The following is an 18,505-nucleotide window of genomic DNA, read 5'->3' as shown; positions in this document are numbered from 1 at the left end:
TTTTTCCATTTGTGTGCAGAATAAATTTTGTTCTGTGCACTGAGGCATGAGCAGATGTGCACCGCCATTAGGAGGAACACGTGAGCAGAGCCAGCCCATGACATTTTGGCACCTGAGGTGGGGAGCTTAAATGACACCCCCATACCCCCTCGCTTGGGCCAAAACTTGAAAGGTATCTTGTGCCCTCCTTCCTCCAGCACAGCATTCCACCATCTTGAGCATCTGGAGCAGAGAGAATACATCTGCACCAGCAGCAGACACAATTTTCTACACTCTGGGTCCTAGTTGCGCCCCACTCCCCCACAGTCTGGCACCTGAGGCGAGTGCCTCCATTTGCCTCATGGTAGGGCCGGCCCTGCATGTGGGTGACTCTGCTAAGCACTGCGGCAGCATTTGAATCTCTCCTGGATGGCTGCCCAAGCGCTCAGCTTACAGGGCTGTAAAATAGCAGTGTAGACATCCAGTCTCTGGGATCTTCCATTCTTGCTGGGTCTCACAGCCCAGGCTTCAGCCCAAGCCCAGATGTCTACAGGGCTCTTTTCTAGTCCGAGCGAGGTTGAGTCAGTTGACTTGGGCCAGTTGCAGGTGTTTAATTGCAGTGTAGATACACCCTCAGTCACTGCACAATGTAGCCGTATCTAGACAGCCAAATTCTATCCTTTACTTGGCATGCCTGTCTTCCATTGCATTTGGTCCTACATTGGGTACGTTCTGTCATCTTTCCGGTGCAGGAAAGCAGTTGAGCACATGCTTAAATTTCAGCACGTAAGTAATTCTGCCAGCAATTCTATTGACTAAAATTAAGGAGGCGCATAAGATGCTTTGCTGAATCGGGGCCTTAATCTACTCTAAAATGTGCCGTAATGGTTTGTGTGCTCCTCTGAGCCCAGCATATGTCTAGTCATTGAAACTGAATGCTGTATATATATACACACACAATTGAGGAATACCCTAGGTTGCGATGTTTGAAAAAGATGAAAAGCTCCTTTGGGATAATGGTTGACAGAGCTTTCGTGCGGGGGGGGAGGGGGATGAAAAAAATAAACTCTTCCAGAGAGCAGCCCATAGCTGGAAAAATCACAGGGTTTGTTTGACTTGATATTGAGAGTCAGAGGCAGAGTAGAGCTTTAAGGTACATTCCTAAGTGCTTTTTGCTGAATAGGAATGAGCTGTTGCACTGAGGCCTATTGATGTTCCTAGTGTCACATATAAATGAAATAAATTGGCTCTTTGGATGAGTTCTTGCTGAAGGGAAGCATGTTTTTCAGGTCCGGAGGGTTCATTTCCTCCCAGGCAGGGGAGTCGTGCAATTGCACCAGTATAATTTGTACCTGTTTGTCAACGGATTAGAGAAATGCTCAAGGAAAGGATTTGTACAACAGCACACAGCCTGCAGGCTGGCCAAGGGGATGCTTCAGCTTCAGACATACGCTGCCAGGCGCTTTTCTTTTCCAGGTCTCTGCATAGATGTGTGCAGATTTTATTTCTTCCTTTGTGCCTATAGTTTGGTTTTAGACACCGATGTCCTTTCAGTGACACTGCTGTCCCTGAGGTCGGCTATACAAAACCGTTCAATGACATACAACGCTATCATTTCATTCGTTCTGATGTTCATCGACAGCACCTAATTTTTCATCTCTGTCTTGTTTGCCTGTTAAATAGCTGAACACCAAGTTGATATTTTTATAGCCCTGTTAGTTGTAGCAGTAAATATTTTTAAATATTGTGAACTTGTTCAATAGTTTCCTGTCATACTTTTTTTCAGTAGTCAGACCAGATGCAAAGTACTGATGAGGTGGGTTTTACCCACAAAAGCTTATGCCCTAATAAATCTCTAAGCCTGTGTCTACACTACGGGATAAGGTCAAATTAAGCTACGCAATTTCAGCTATGTTAATTGCATAGCTGAAATTGAAGTACGTTAACTCAACAGTGTCTACACTGCAGGAAGTTGAAGAGAGAACACTCTCCCTTTAACTTCCCTTACTCCTCGTGGAAGCAGGTCTACCGGTATCGCCGGTGTGCCGCCCTCTGTTCGAATTAGCATGTCTTCACTTGACCTGCTAATTCGAATCCTGGAAAATCGACAGCAGCAGCTTCGATCTTCTCTGTAGTGTAGTCATACCCTATGGATATGTCTTCACTAGGAAATTATTCTGAAGTAACTACATTCAAAATAATAACTCCCGAAATAACAAAATCAAAATAGCATGTTCACACTACGGGGGAACCTTGAAATTAGGCTGAGGCAGGCTCTGTTAAGGTGGATGCGCTATCTCGACTTAGAGCCCCAGGAAGCACTGGGGAGTAATTACTTTGAATGACATGGGTGTAGTTATTTCAAAACAGCAGCAGTGGAACATCCACACTACCGCTATTTCAAAATAAGTGTTTGTCCCCCAGGACTTTGAAATTACGGGTTTGGTAGTGTGGATGCTCCGCTTATTATTTTGAAATAAGGGGGGCTTATTTTGAAATAACTCCCTAGTGTAGACCAGGGCTAAGGGCCACAGGACTCCTCGTTGTTTTTGCAGAGGCAGATTAACACAGCGACCCCTCTGAGACTGTATGTAGGATATGATCATATCCTGAAACACAAAACTGTGCTCTGGAGACAAAGATGGAACTGCAAGATGGGCCCAAAATAGGAAGCACAGTTTAGGCTCTAAGTCTGGCGAAAGGACAAATCCAGTTGGCTTTGCATAGCCTGCAGAATGTGATGGCTACTAGAATGCACCAAGTCCAGAAAACTTTTGGAATTGCCGTGAGTGTCATGATGGCTCATCGGTGCAACAAAAGAAGCGTTGGAAGCGGAACCTGCTTAGCAGCCTAGGTCATGCAGCTCTCATACAAGTTGTCAGATATTGCAGCCCAGGCCCAAATTCGAAATCTCTAATAAGCCAGCCCTGTTTGGTCTCCACACCACAGATCAGTGTATTTCTTGATGTATCAGCCTGCCAACCCTAGAACAGATCAGAAGGCGTAATCTAGAACTGTCTAAAGCACAAGCTATCCATCATTCTCTGGGCAATGGGCCAGCAGCCAGCATCTGTTTTCCTCATTTATTTTGCACTTCATGTTATGTCTCTGGGCATGGGTTGCACCTTTCTGGAATGTATTGAGGACTATGTTGGAATGACAAGCTGTCACTTTAAGAGTGGAGGGGTTTTCTGGCCCTGCGTTCAGTTGAAGGGCTGGCTAGGGAAGTGTGCATTCTGGGCCGTGAGCCATCAGTTCTGCAGATAGGCAACCTAGAATACACTGGAGGTGAATGGTGCCTCTCTGGTTTAGGGAGAAGCCTGCTTTGTTGCTCTCGCTTTGGTGTCTGGGTATTATTCTGACTCCTCAGACATCAAGTAATGTTCGTTTGCCCCCCTCCAGCCAGAGACTTTATGCTTTTAGACAACTTTTTATCCAACTCGCTGTGTGTGCCATGTGTTGCCTGATCCTTTGGAATGCTTAATAAAAACTCCATTGATTGCCAATTTAATAAGCTGGAGGTATTCAGGCTCTTGTCTCAGAATCAGGCTCCGCGGAATTAAAACTAACAAGTTCAGTCTCTTGTAGAGAAGCCCTGACTGTCTGGCAGAGACTCGCACGGCAGGCAAAGCAAAGCATTAGCCACTGTAATCAATAAAATCAGATCTCTCCAAGCTACATCCACAAATAGCAGAACTGCAGTATGAGGGAATGTCTTTGATGTTACCCCCTGTGTGTGCTCATATAGGTGCACACCATTCCTTTGGAGCCTGGTGGGGAGAGACATGCAAAATATGTCCATTGGTCCAGAGCCCCCTCCCACAAAAGCTTGGTGGTGGACAACAACGAAGATCAGAATGGTCCGTGTTGGATTGCTAGATTGGCTGCTCAGTCTCCTGCCTCTCACAGTGCGTGGGATCCTTCCGTCCTCAGATGTCTTTTGGCCCCATCTTCTAGTGTGGCAAGGTCACTCTGGACCCTATTCCTACCAATTGCCACAGTTGGAGAACTGCTGATCCAGGGCTCCCGTTCGATCGGAGTGGAGCACTGGAAAATATTTTCAAAGGGAGAAGGGGGCAAGAACTTGTTTGAGGGTCTCTGTGGGCCTCATGGCTGACGCCCCAGCATGATCCCTCATCTTCCCCCCGCAAGACTGAGGTCCTGAGGCCCCCCCGTCACAATTGAAGTCCAGAACCAAGAGTGAGGTGGCGGGGGCAGGGGCGCTGGGAAATAATCGAGGAGAAATGTAATCCCTAACTCATTGTTCGCTGCTGCATTGCGTGACAGTGACGCTTGAGCTCTCAGCTGACCCCTCTGTACTATTGTGCGGATGAATGACACCTTGCCCAGTTCTAGTTCAGTGGGCCGGCCTCCCAGAGCCGCTCCTTTGTTGCTGTTCTGGCTGTGCAGCCAGGGCCGTAAGTCACGATTCTGACGTCACCCCTTCTGGTGCCCAGATTTAGTTTCTCTTCTGCATTCCTCATTGGCGAGTGTTGGACTCTCCACTGTTAATACAAAGACCTACCTGTTCTGAGAGCCAAAGGGAGACACTGAAAAGCACACTTGTGGTACTTGGGGGTGGTGGTAAATCCTTCTACCCCAGTGGCACTCAAGTGGGTGCTCCCAGTGTGTATCTGTCTACAAAACATGGACTGTACAGCGCCACCGGGAAACTCATAAAGCAGTGTCCAAATACGTTAAAATACGCAAAAGAAGCTGGTGGTGTTGCCGCGTCTTGTGTACCAAATGATTTCCCTTTGTTTTCAGGTGAAACTTAATCTGAGGCATGATGAAACAGAATCACTAATCTAAAATTGGGTTTTCTCTTTGAGCTCAACTATAAATAATTTAGTTTGCGTTAGCTTTTCTGTGATTGGTGCTTACCGATAAAAGCTTTGCTGATTGCATGGACAAGTAAAGACAAAGTTAAATTGTGTGGTACATCGATAAGGATGAGAAAAACAGTGCATTTGTTGCCAAAATGTGACGTCCTAAAGCTTAGCAGTCTGCGATCGTGCTGCTTAATGGGGAGTGAGCAGGAAAAAGGAGAGATTTGTTCACATGCAGCAAATTACAAATGATCCAAGTGCGGGTTTCCAACTCCAGGTCTTACTGCAGTTTTAAATTCTTTAATTCAACTGATATGGCACTGTAACAGATGTGAGCTTATGAGATGCTCCTAGTGTTAGAGGCAGATGGAATAAATTGGCTATCAGGAGATGTATAGGAAGACCGAGAAAGCGTGTTGCATTTCAATTATCCAGTTAAAGCAAAGGGCACTTTGAAAAAGGAGTTGAGGAGATCTGTGCAGGAGCAGCATACACAGACAGAACCAAAAGGGAGTCTATAGATTGTCTCGCCAAGAGCAACAGCCTCCACGTAAAATTAATTCTGAGGTAAAATGGTGTCTGGTCCATATCCTCTAGGCAGAACCATCCCTCACTTGCATGCTGCCTCCTCTCCGTCTTTAAGGTGGGACATACTCCTGGAAATGGTTTCCTTTCCTTTTCAGAGCAATTTCTTCTGTGAGGTAGAGATTTGTGGCAGCTGCTTGGCTTTGCCACAGCCAAAGGAAACCAGAGAATAACAGTAATCATGGAGCTGAGTCTAGTGCATGAGGAAACGGACATGGATTACTAGGGCATCCAAGAAAATCTCCCCCATTGGCACCTGCAGGAAATGGTTACATATTAAAAGCATGGGCTAGGCTTTTAAAAGTGACTAGTGACATCACCAGACTTAATATTTGGGTGCCCAACTTGACATAACTTGAAGGAGCCTGATTTTCAGGGAGTCAGCACAAAATCAGGCCTCAATATAGGCACCTCAAATTAAAGGCTGCCAAAATTGACAGGCCCTTTTGAAAATCTTGGCCATCATGTGGATACCAGGATTCGCTAGTCAGTTGTAGCGTAAATACCACGCACACATCCATATTCCCACAGAATGACTGTGTTGGGAGTAAGCGGACATCATCCGAGTAGCCTAGCACACTAAACTCTTAGAGCAACAGGCTGCATTGTCACGGAGGGAACTACAATTGACTTAGTTGCGATGGCCTTATTTCCATCAGGATGTGAGTCATTGTTGTGTGGCTGTTGACGCAACCGTGAGAAAAATGACGTCGCATCAACAAGATGGGATTGTCTTTGGCTTCTTGTGTCCTGTTTCCTCCCTCTTCTGGCCTCTAGTCTGTCCCTACCTCCTCTCCCTTTTGTGGCTGTGGGGAGACACGTCTCCCTCTGTGTATCCGAGGTAGAGTCCCAGGGAGCACCTATGCTCATCTTGTTGCAAACCCTGCCCCTGTGCTGCTCCACAGACTCATGGCAGAACTGAAGAGGAGCAATGATCAATCACTGGGTGGATTGTGTGGGGGCCATGAAGAATTTCCTGATGCTCCTGCTGACTGTCACTTCCCTAGTGCCAGCCTCCTACTTTCCCTGGATTTCATTTGAGGAATTCAATCAATGGTTGTTCGGAGCCTAAGTATATTTGAGGATCGGGGCCTTAGGTTCTCTGTGCCTCAGTTCTCCATCCGCGCAATAAGGATAACAGCACTGCCCTACCTCACTACGGTATTGGGAAGGGAACTGATGCCACAGTGATTGGAAGCCATAGAAGAAGCAAAAATGGTTGGGAAATCTGATGCCCCTGATAGAATGATCTTGCGGAAAGGTATGTCACAGAGATTTCCTTCCCTTTGAGGCCTTTCTGGCAGGGAAGGTGGTGTTTAGGTCTATGCTTGCAGAGCGCATGTATGGATGTTAACTGTAGATTAATTGGCTAATCGAATAGTTGATGCAATTTGCATCAACTATTCCATTAGTTGATAAGGGCGCCTCCGCCTTTGAAGTGTAGCAACAGCCCCTTTGCTATACTTCAAAGGCGAAAGCACTGCAGGGAGCACATGGCCAGCTGACCCTGGGCTCCATGTGGCGCTGCCGCTTTGAAATGCCACGTTGAGCCAATTGCCAGGTCTGGCCCCGGGCTCCACATGGCACTGCTGCTTTGAACCACCCCTTTCTCTTCCCTGCCTCCTTGCTGCCTCTTCCTGATAGAGGCAGCAAGGAGGGGAGAGGGAAGCAACTAGTCAGCACTTGCTTATCGGATAGTCGACTAGTCATTCACATCCCTAGGTGCATGACATTTAATCTTAATTAAAGTGAACTAAAACTATTATTTAGGGCCAATGCCATGGTGGAGTCATCATAGAATCATAGAATCCTAGGGTGGGCAGAGACCTCATGAGGTCATCGAGTCCAGCCCCCTGCCCAAAGCAGGACCAACCCCAACTAAATCACCCAGCCAGGGCTTTGTCAGACCGAGACTTACAAACCTCTAGAGATGGAGATTCCACCCCCTCCCTAGGGAACCCATCCCAGTGCTTCCCCACCCTCCTAGGGAAATAGTTTTCCCTAAGATCCAACCTAGACCTCCCCCACTGCAACCTGAATGAGCCCTGGGTGAGGAATTCTGTAAACAGTGTCACTGTATAGTTCCTCGGGGGATGTCAGAGGCTTTCTTCTCCATTTTGGCTTTCTGTTCTATTAAATTGCTCTGCCTCAGAGAATTCACACTGGGAAAATCAGGGGATTACTTTTCCCTGACCTAATGCATTGATTTCTAGCTGCAGCTGCCACCAAGCCATTAGGTGCTGGAGTTAATCATTCTTAATGTTTATTGCCAGTCAGTTCCCAGATTCCTAATGTTGAATAATATCAATACTACTTGCAGCAGTTTTATTTATAGTCACATCCACGGCCGTTGCATAAGATCTGCCGAATTGCTTTATAACTGACATGGGAAGTTTAGACTCCAGACCAAGCAAGTAATAAAACTGGTAACAGGGAATTATTTATTATACTTGCACACCCAAAAACGATGTTAAAAGAATAGGATTATGCTGGCAATGCAAGCAGTCAAATGTTAGGACATGCCAGATTTTAAGGGTATTCTGTGATCTCAGTTCAGCTTTCTTGTGCATGTGCATTATGATACTTATCATCCCATGCAATTGATTTCTGTCAGACCCCTTCTTCATTGGACCTGGTGGATGGGACTCAACCAATGATCACCTAGTCAATATTTTGCCTAGCACAGTGGGGTCCTGGCTGTAGACTGGGGGCTCATAGGTGCTACCATAATCTTACTATATATTTTAGAAATGTGCATCTGTCTGTCTGTCCCTCTGTGAGTGTGTTTGTTCAACAGTAAGAAGTAGGACCACCACAATTGGGATGCTTTTCCTCTTCTCCTAACTTAAAGCAAGGGCAGGGTTTGGTTGTGCCAGGACAATGGGATGTGCCTGGAATGGTATTGTTCCTTATAAAATGGAAAAGGGGGGCTTACAGAAGGGAGTTATACTGCAGAATGACCAGAGGGGGCAGCAAGAGGCCAGAGATGGGGCCCAGGAATGCTATAACTACATTGAGCTGATGGGTGGAAAAAGGGACAGCTGTCTACTGTATATATCAGAGAGTGTGTCTGTATGTGTGTGTGTCTGTCTATCACCCAGATGGGGGACATACACCCCTTCTCTAGCTGTGCCTGCTGCAGCAGCCATGGACAGGTGCTTCTCACCTGGCCCCGAGCTGTTGCGGTGAGAGAGGGCTGGGGTTGTCCTCTCTCCCCGGGGCAGCCTTCATCCTGACCCCCTTCTCCCCAGCCCAACCCCAGAGCAATGATTTAAATGAAGAAAAATGTATTTGAGTTACGGACCTGAACAGCGCCAGGTAAATCTTCTAGAACAAATATAATAATAAAAATGTGAAGTTGTTTATCCTGACCTGTTTCAAGTCACAGCATGATTCATTCCAGTCTGATCCCATGCTCATTGCTGCAGGACCCGAGCACTTTCCAGGGATGCATTAAGTAACATGACTAACATCTGTCTGATGTGGTGCTTTTCTTCTTCTCCCCAGGGGGAAATGACATGTGTACTTTTAAAAATATTATTTGCACACGCTGTGTGTTTATAGTAGTGAAGGGAACCACTACTTTCAGCTGGAGGAGAAAGTCGTTCATGTTTTGGTGTTTCTTAAATCCTGTGGGCTTTTGTTCTATCTATGGTACTTATCTGCCTCCCATTATCTGACACCAGGTCTACCCTACCTGGAAAGTCAACCTAAGATATGCAGCTCCAGCCACGAGACTAGCATAGCTGGAGTTCACGTACCTTAAATTGAATTTCTATGGTATCCCCACTGTGGGAAGTCAATGGGAGAAACTCTCCCATCAACTTCCCTTACTCCTCGCAACCCCGCGGAATACCAGGGTTGACAGGGGCACTATCAGTGTTCGATTTAGCAGGTCCTCACTAGACCTGCTAAATCAAACTCCAAAAGATCAACCTCAAGAGTGCTGATCTCTGGGTAAATGTAGACGTGGCCTGAGTTTCTGACTATCTTCCATGTATTTATTCTTATAGACACTTGTGAGGCAGGGCAGTGCTATTAGCTGCCTCCGCCTTTACAGATGAGGCACGGAGAGAATAGTTGATCTTCCAAGATCACACAGAAAGTGTGTGAGAGAGCAGGGATTTGAATGCACATCACTAGGTTAGTATGCTAACCACTGAGCCATCCTTCCTTTCTTGCTCCACCGATTTGGACTGATTCCTGTAAAAAGGCAGTGTCCCACATAGGCAAGCCATACCTTTGCTATACACAGTTCCTTTGTAGCCATATGCCTACATTTCCACACTTTTCTTCCAGCCACGCTCTGCGGAGAGAACAGTCAAATCTTTCTGTGCTTGCAAGATATAACTTTGGAGAATGGCTCCCTCTGGGGATAGAACAAGAAGCAATGGGCTTAAACTGCAGCAAGGGAGGTTTAGCTTGGACATTAGGAAAAAGTTCCTAACTGTCAGGGTGGTCAAACACTGGAATAAATTGCTCAGGGAGGTTGTGGAATCTCCATCTCTGGAGATATTTAAGAGTAGGTTAGATAAATGTCTATCAGGGATGGTCTAGACAGTATTTGGTCCTGCCATGAGGTCAGGGGACTGGACTTGATGACCTCTCGATGTTCCTTCCAGTCCTAGTATTCTATGATTCTATAATTGATTGGCTGCTGGAGCAAGAAGAAGGCCTTTTCGGATAAATTTCCTTCTGTTTTTAATTGGCTGAATATGTTCCTTTGCATATGCCAGCCCCTCTCTCTTTTGAAAAGTGAGCTCGGTGCATCCTCTGAAACACTTTGGGTACGTCTACACTAGTCCCCTAGTTCGAACTAGGGAGGCTAATGAGGGCGACCAAAATTGATAATGAAGCACGGGATTTAAATATCCCGTGCTTGATTAGCATATTCCTGTCCGGTCGCCATTTCAGAAACTGACTAGCCTGAAGTAACTGCCCGTGTCTACATGCGGCAGAGAAGCGGGATTCCGAGATAAACCCCTCAGTTTGAATTAACTGTTACTCCTCATGGAATGAGGTTTAACAGTTAATTTGAACTAAGGGTTTTATCTCAGTATCCTGCGGGCAGTTACTTCAGGCTAGTCAGTTTCCAAAATGGTGACCGGCCAGGAATATGCTAATCAAGCGTGGGATATTTAAATCCCGTGCTTCATTAGCAATTTTGGTCGCCCTCATTAGCCTCCCTAGTTCAAACTAGGGGGCTAGTGTAGATGTACCCTTTCACACCTTTTCTTACAAAGCAGAACGCTGCATAGGTTTTTATGGGACTGTATATTTTGGCTGGGCAGATCACCATAATTGCTGGCAACATCGACAGTAACATGCTGGTGCAGTTAGAGTCTGAATTAGACAACCTGAGGCTCCTGTCCCATTAGGGCATGTCTACACTGCAGGCAGAAGAGCAGCGGTAGCTCAGGGCTGGCCTACATGAAAATCATAGCTATGCTGACCTATCTTCAGGTAAATAGTGCTAAGTCAATGGAAGAAGTGTCCCGTTGACCTGACTACTGTTGCTTGGGGAGGTGGATTAACCAAAGCGGTGGGAGAACCCATCGTAGCAAGCAGCTACATTGAAGTATTCCAGCTGCAGCTATGCCACCATAGCAGTTTAAGGCGTGGTCTATGCTATCGGGGGCCATCGATCTAGGTTATGCAACTCCAGCTACGTGAATAACATAGCTGAAGTCAGTGGACTTAGATCTACTTACCACAGTGTCTTCTCTGCAAGGAGTTGATGACAGACACTCTCTGCTTGACTCCGCCTGTGCTTCTTGTTCCAGTGGAGTACCGGAGTTGACAGGAGAGTACCCAGCACTTGATTTATCATGTCTATACTAGACATGATAAATTGACTCCCGCTGGACCGATTGTGCAAGCCTGCCTGGGACCCGAGGTGTGTACTTGAGTACCTCGCCCATGTTAGGCAGCTGGAGAGCAACCTGTCCTTGTGTTGGGGAAGCGCATTTCTGGAATAGCCTCTTGTTATGATGCCAGGAAGTTGCGCTCTCAGGCTACGTCTACACTTCAGGCTTCTTGCACAAGAAGCTTTTTGTGGAAGAGATCGTCCGCAAAAACTTCTTGCGTAAGAACATATCCACACTACAAAAGGCCATTGCAAAAGCGATGGGCTTTTGAGCAAGAGAGCGTCCAGACTGCATAGATGCTTTCTCGCAAGAAAGCTCTGATTGCCATTAACAGAATGGCCACCAGGGCACCTATACTTCTTTCGATAATCTGTTTTTGTGCAAAAAAACTCCGTTTCCCGTCCATACACACCTTTTTGCGCAAGAGCTCTTGCACAAAAAGGAGTTATTCCTCATAGAAGGAGGAATACCTATACTGCAAAAACCTCTCTGTTCTGTCGATTCACTGTAAATTTTCTTGTACAAAAATGAGGTGTGGACGCTCCATGAGTTTTTGCGCAAAAATAGCTGGTTTTGCGCAAAAACTCTGCAGTATAGACATAGCCTGAGGAGGGCCAGATTCAGGTTGAAGATGGGACCTCAACTGACCAGAACCTCCATGGCATGTGAGACAGGAAGGTCCCAGATCCTGTGTGGGCTAGCAGCCCAGGAAGCAGTTAGCCCTTGAGTTGAGCCCTTCCAAAGAACAGGCTTAAAATAGCAGCTATTTTTATTTCAGAAATTATTTTCAGATCCGTTAGATGTCTTTAAAGAGCACAGGTTTCCTCTTTCACCTCCTTCTTGTCTCGGGGCATTTAGTGGAACCTTCAGGAAGGTTTCTTTGAGAACATCCGTCTTACGGGAGACCACTGCTGCAACGCACAGCTGATTTCCGCCATTATGACAATAACTGGAAGAATGCAAATCAGTAGCTTTGTTAATAACATTTGTAACTGCACTGACTAAGGGGGAAAGTTTCAGAAGCACGTCAGTGTTAACCAGATGTTAGTCGTATTGCTCAAGGAACAACTGGAGCGTGCTCTGCTATTCCAGTGGCGAGAGCCGTATACAAACCTATGTAGAACAAAATCCGTTCTTGCTCCATCTGGCTAGAACAATGAATGGCTTCCCTGATGCAAGCTGGCAACTGTGTTGTGGTCGAGTTAAATTCTAGTGGTGTCAAGCAGTCAGCCCCAGCCTCCAGCCATGCAAAGAATGAGAATGGAGTGAATTCACTGCTGGCTAGCAGCAGGGAGCCACACAAAATGCTAGCTGTTAGCAGTATTTGATGAAATGGGATAGGCTGCTATAGAAATTCAATACAGTAGGGTTATAGATTTTTTTCTAGAAATGTGTAGTTTTTAATAGAGAATTTTATTCCTTCTATGTCATTTTTAAACCATCCCATACAATTTAACAGAACATGCTGTCCCTGTTATGGAATTCCATAGATTAGTTTAAAAATTCTGCAGGAATGTTTTCATTCTCTATTAAAACCTATGGGATTTTCCCATAAGGGTGAAGAGTGTAGGATTCAGCTTGTGCTTGGCTACATGCCAACACGGTAGGTCAGATTCTGCCACCAGACACAGGCCCTTAGCATCTGTGGGTTTCAGTGAATGCTTCACGCATCCACCCAACTTCATCAATCAATGGCTTTAATCTGATTTGCAGAAAACCCCAGATAGCCTCAAAGATAGCCTGGGTTTAGATGTGCAGAAAACCCCAGATAGCCTGGGTTTAGATGTGCATGTTTCTTCTCTTGCAGAAGAGCCATTTGGCATCTGCGGAGAGCGAGTTTTTTCTGCTTCTCTCAGATGAACCCCCCTCCTACTCACACACATTGCATCAAAATCCATCACAGCTAAAAGGCGTGAGACGTGAGCTCATTGTGTGTGCTTTAAAACTGTTTGAAGAAAGCTGCTTTTTGTGGATGTAAATTTTTAGGATGCCCGGAAATGATTTAGTTGCTAGCTTTCAGAAGGCTGAATTACTCTTATCCATCACTGCATAAACACAGTGCTACCTACTGTCAGTGGAAATATTTAACAGCTCCACAGGTAGGCTCTGGGCCCGTTTATCTGTGAAAATGCAGCAGATTTACTGCATGACTCATCCAGAGGCTGGATCAAAGGGGATTCCTGGGGTAGGAAATGCCCATTCTTTGTCTGTAGCGCTACCAACAGTCCCTTGCAATTTTGCACACTTTCATCTATGTTTCCCTTTCACGTTTTACACAGGCTGTTTGCTCCCGTTCTCTCAGCTGAACAGCAAAAGGGCTTTGGAGTGAAACCAGAGAGGCAATTTGATGGATGCCCACAAAAGCTGAGTTGCAGAGAATGTCACTGGCTTGTTTCTCTTTCTTAAGGCACCAGATGCAGCTGTTGGTTGGGAGATTCAAAATAGCTAAATGTTGGCCACTTTCACTCCTGCTATACCAGTGCGGACAGAGTTAGGCCAGACTTTTACCACTAGCTTCAAAGAGAGCAGAGAGGTGCCAACGTTGAGCGCTATTGGAAATCTACTCCATAATGCTGCCTAGAAAGAAACAGAAAGGCAGGGATGAATAGGGTTTCAGCAAGGTTTGGGGATTCTGACAAGAGATGAGCCCAAGCCAAAATCTCATGATTTAAATATGCCTGTGCATCTGGAAAAGTTCAGCTCTGTACCTCAGCCTCCTCTCTGTGGGCCATTTCTGTTTCGGCGTGCATGAGAGCTGCACGTAACAGCGCCATCCGTCAGATAAAATAGCCTGCCTCGAATTATTTTTTCTTCAGCGTTAACAAGAACTGGAGAAAACATCAAGCCAGAACCATCTGTAGCTCGTTGCATTTCAAATCTAGTGTGCAGCTAAGATAGTTTTACATTGCCGCTCATAAGCATGGAAAATAAACTCTTCCCAAGGGTCAAAAGGATTGTGAGGTAGCTCCTTGTAACTAATGTATTTATGTGGGAATATGTCACAATTAACAAATTTACCAATGAGGGACTAAGCAACAATGGCTGTTATACTTGCATAATGCTGTATTTGTACCAACCCTAACGATCCCAGAATCACAAACCAACCCCTCAAATGCTGTTATACTTGCATAATGCTGTATTTATACCAACCCTAATGATCCCAGAATCACAAACCAACCCCTCAAATTCGTGAGACTGATTTATAAATCATTCAAAAGTTTCAGAGGGGTAGGCAAGTTAGTCTGTAACAGGAAAAAATTAAAAAACAACAAATAGTCTAGTAGCACCTTAAAGACTAACAAAACATGTAGATGGTATAATGAACACGAAAGCTCAGGATACCATCTACATGTTTTGTTAGTCTTTAAGGTGCTACTAGACTATTTGTTGTTTTTTTTAAAATCATTAGCTTTTAAAAATACTGCCTGTTGGGTTCTTTTTCTGTGCCGTCTGTTTTTTTTAGAGTACTTACATGTCACCTTTTCATGTTTTCTCCACAATCATGAGGGCTAGAAACTTTCTGAATGCAAGTTAAAAATCTGACGTTAACATTTCAAGAGCTCGGGCTTTAAGTAAAACACCAGATATCGCAATACCGGCACCAAATCACTTCCAACGCCTCTTTAATCAAAGGCTTTTTGTTGTTGTTGCAAAGGGTAGATGAACACTTAGGGTATGTCTACACAGCAAGAAGAAGCCTGCGACAGCCGCTTCCAGAGCCTGGGTCTACAGATTTGGGCTCACACTGTGGGGCTAAAAGTAGCTGTGTAGATGTTTGGACTCAGGCTGGGGGTGGAGGGCCAAAGCCTAAGATGGGAGAGTATCGTGTCAACGTCTCCTTTGACCGTTACTGCTGCAGAATGCGTCTGGCTGTGTAAACACACCCCTCGGAGCTCACTCTCAGCCCGGTGTGCGTGTACAGGTTGAACCTCTCTTGTTCAGCACCCCGGGGACCTGACCGGTGCTGAACCGGAGAATTTGCTGAGCAACGGGAGGTCAATATCGTAGTGAGTGGGTCTCTTTTTACTTTTATTTTGTGAGGTGCTTAGTCATATCTGACTGTACCGATACACCCTACGTAAGCGTACACCTAGCTGAGGCTTCTCAGCTTTCTGCACAATAAAGCGTTAGTGTTGTTATGCAATTTTACTTATTGAAACAAGGAATTAAGTCGCTAAAGCATAAAAACCATGCTTACGTTTAGGATCATTACCAACACTTCCACTGCTTACTGGGCTCTTAGAAGGCATTTAGATCTAAATAACAGCATAGAGCACTGAGAGGCCTGGACAAATTTTATGGGTTCATGGGAAACTTGGCCACACCCACGATAAGTGGACATCTGGCTCACTAAAATCATGCCACTCCACGGATGTTGCCGGGCTAGCGAGTGCTTGTCTAGAGAGGTTCAGCTTGTATTTAGGGATGTGATTCCACTTGAGAAAAAGCGTGAGGACGTACTGCAATCCATCCCATTGAGAACTGATGCACAGAGTAAGCTCTGATTCCAGCAGTGCTCGGGTGCAAATGTGCATTTCTGTTTCACACACTCTCTTTGCTTTTACGATTCCTTCAGCAGTTTTGCTTCTCTCAGCCAACGGCTGAGGGCAGGGCAGACTGCTGAAATACATTGGCCTTCGCAGCTGGGCAAAGAGGCCATTATGGGACTGATCCAATGCCGAATGAAGCCAAGGCCTGTAGCGGAGAGAGATGCGGTGGTTGCTCACTCTGGCGGCTTTATTGCGAGTGTTGTGATAGTTGATGGTTTCTTTTAAAGCCAGAGCTGCTGGAGTCTTGTGATTCAGGGTGTTGTCTAGCAGCTGGGAGGGGTTCCACAGCAAGGATAAAGAACCGAGGCCATTAAAATAGCAGCACAGTGATTGAACCAGCTCAGCCTAGCCCTCCAAGTATGCACCCAAAGGAGGATTGTGCTGTGGGCAGTTTGCTCAAGCCATCCTGTTGCCATTGTAACCCTGCTATTTTTAGCACACGTCCTCCACCCAAGCAATCACATTTCTGCGAACTGTGCTGGGAAACACCCTCCCAGCTGCTCTGCAGACATACCCTTTAGTGGGAATCTGTTTTCATTAAAGAAAGAGAGAAATATCTAAGATATAGATATAAAAAGACATAAAAGCAACATACACCTGTGGAGTAGTCCCTGTCCGTGGTGGACTCTGCCCCCTATCCCTCTGCCGCAGCACTTGACCATGATGGGGGTAGGAGTGGATGCTGGAGCAGCCCTTCTACCTATCCCCCTTTAAGCAGTGAACTGGTTAAACATAATGTTTAACTGGCTAACCAATTAAATGGGATTTTACATCCCTAATTTGGAAATGGTCTCTGATATGAATGGGAAGCCAGAGAAGGACTTTGAAGGTTTGCTTCTTATTATGTGAGAGAGAACCTCAGCAAAGAGAGAGAGGGAGAGAAATAGCACAGAATAAAGAACAGCTTGAAGTACAATTTATGATTTTTTTTTCAAGTCCAGTCAGGAGAGTAAGTTACTCCCTCTGTGCTTTCCTGGCTAGCTAGTACGGAGAAGAACTTACACTGTGTTTTTTCTTTATCTGCTTTACAGTAGCACCCGTGGGAGCCATGCACAAAATGAGGAAGATTTTTTTTTTCGGAAGCACCCAAGTGGTGTGGGAGCCAAGCACTCAAGGGGGAAATTTACATAAGCAATGAGGCTTGTGCTGCTAAATCACTTGGGTGCTTTTGAAAATCTCCCCCTTTGTGTGTGTTAGGGGAATTTAGCCTGCGAGACTTCTGAAAGTTGTGGTTTTGGTTTTTTAAATGAAAAAGTTATGACAATTCGGCATGGCAAGGGACAGGAATAAATGTTTTCATTTACTTTTACTGTTTACGCAAGTGAATGCTTCTTTCCCTCAAGCTCCCAGTTTATAAAAAGGATATACAAGTCCATCTGCTTCGTCAGGACCTGAATCCAAGGAGGAAGGATTGTGGTTCTGTGCATGAATTGTCTCTTTAGTCTCTGCTTAGCACAAAACAGATGACTTTCTGGTGAACGGTTGCATCTGTGTCAGCAATAAGGCAGCATTTGAGTAACATGGGCAGGTTCTTGACCATATAATGCTCAACTGCCTGTTTCAGCACTTTCTCCAATGGAGAATTAACTTCTCATCACCTATTTTTAAAATAGCTTTTATTTTCATTCACGCGAATGCTGATTTATCAGCCGTGTTCATTGCTTAAGTGCTGCTCAAGGGCCTGGAGTCCCATCAAGTTCTAGAGGAGTAAGCAGGAAAGGGAGAATATTTTAAAGACACCCACGCTTAAAAGAGAGATGGTTCATATTTATAGGAAGCTTGACTCTCTTCATTCCCAGGAAATCTCCCAAACGCGAATGCAGACTAAGGAAGTAATACCAAGCCTATCACTCCACAGTTAGGAAAAATCATCTTGTGTGTGTATCTGTCTCTTTGTCTGTCTGTCCACAGTAGCTGTTAGTTTTGTAACCACAGGACCTGATCCTGTATGTCTCTATGGAAGTGTAGCTCTGTCAAGAAGAGTGCAGTTCTTCCTGATTTACACGGGTATAAGCAAGGAGGCAGTCAGGCTGAGGGGTGAGCAGTGGATCCTAAGTCCGGTAAATATCATCTCTAAAATTAAAATGGGTAGTGCTTTCAACTCAGCAGGCTTTAAGGTCCCACGAATTGCCATTCTGTATCTTTGTTTTCAAAAGCACTACCTTTGGGATCGATTACCCTAGAGGATTCGAAAGCTCCTATTTGTAAGTCTTGCACAGGCAGATTCCTTACAAGATTATGGTTTGTTAAAGCACAGCAGACCCCAGAGACGACAAAGATTTCACCAGCAGGAAGCAAACGTATTTGAAAAACAAAAGAGGAGTTTGGTGATTCCTTCCTGAGGAGTGACTGTGCTTTATTCTTCAGCCAGAGAAACGCTGCCAATTTTTTTCGACTCTTGTATTGGTCCGTGAATAAGATGGTTTGATCGCTGTGACTGTGCAGCGCCTGGCGCTTGTTTTGAAGGGCCGTTGAATGGAATGTTGAAAGATGATCCGGGCAGGTGGCTAGTGGGATATACAGAATGGGTGTTCTCTGGAAATGCCCCCGACGTGCCTGTTGGAACTAGTTGGCCTGGGTAGAAAAGGAATAGCACATTGCCTTTTTGCTTCATGTGTGCGGTGATCTCAGTACAGTGCAAAGCATTTCCAGGGAACTGATGCTTAGCAAGGGCTAATGGTCAGTGTTCCCACTA

General features: G+C 45.5%; 1 protein-coding gene across 5 annotated transcripts in view; it reads left to right on the top strand.

Annotated features, from left to right (window-relative positions):
• The window catches only part of NRG1 (neuregulin 1), a 531,625-nt gene that overhangs the window by 193,914 nt on the left and 319,206 nt on the right, over window positions 1–18,505 (top strand). The window lies entirely within an intron of this gene.

This window comes from Pelodiscus sinensis, chromosome 6, assembly GCF_049634645.1.
Source record: "Pelodiscus sinensis isolate JC-2024 chromosome 6, ASM4963464v1, whole genome shotgun sequence".
Taxonomy (NCBI): Eukaryota; Metazoa; Chordata; order Testudines; family Trionychidae; genus Pelodiscus; species Pelodiscus sinensis.
This window is presented reverse-complemented; position numbering and strand designations above follow the sequence as displayed.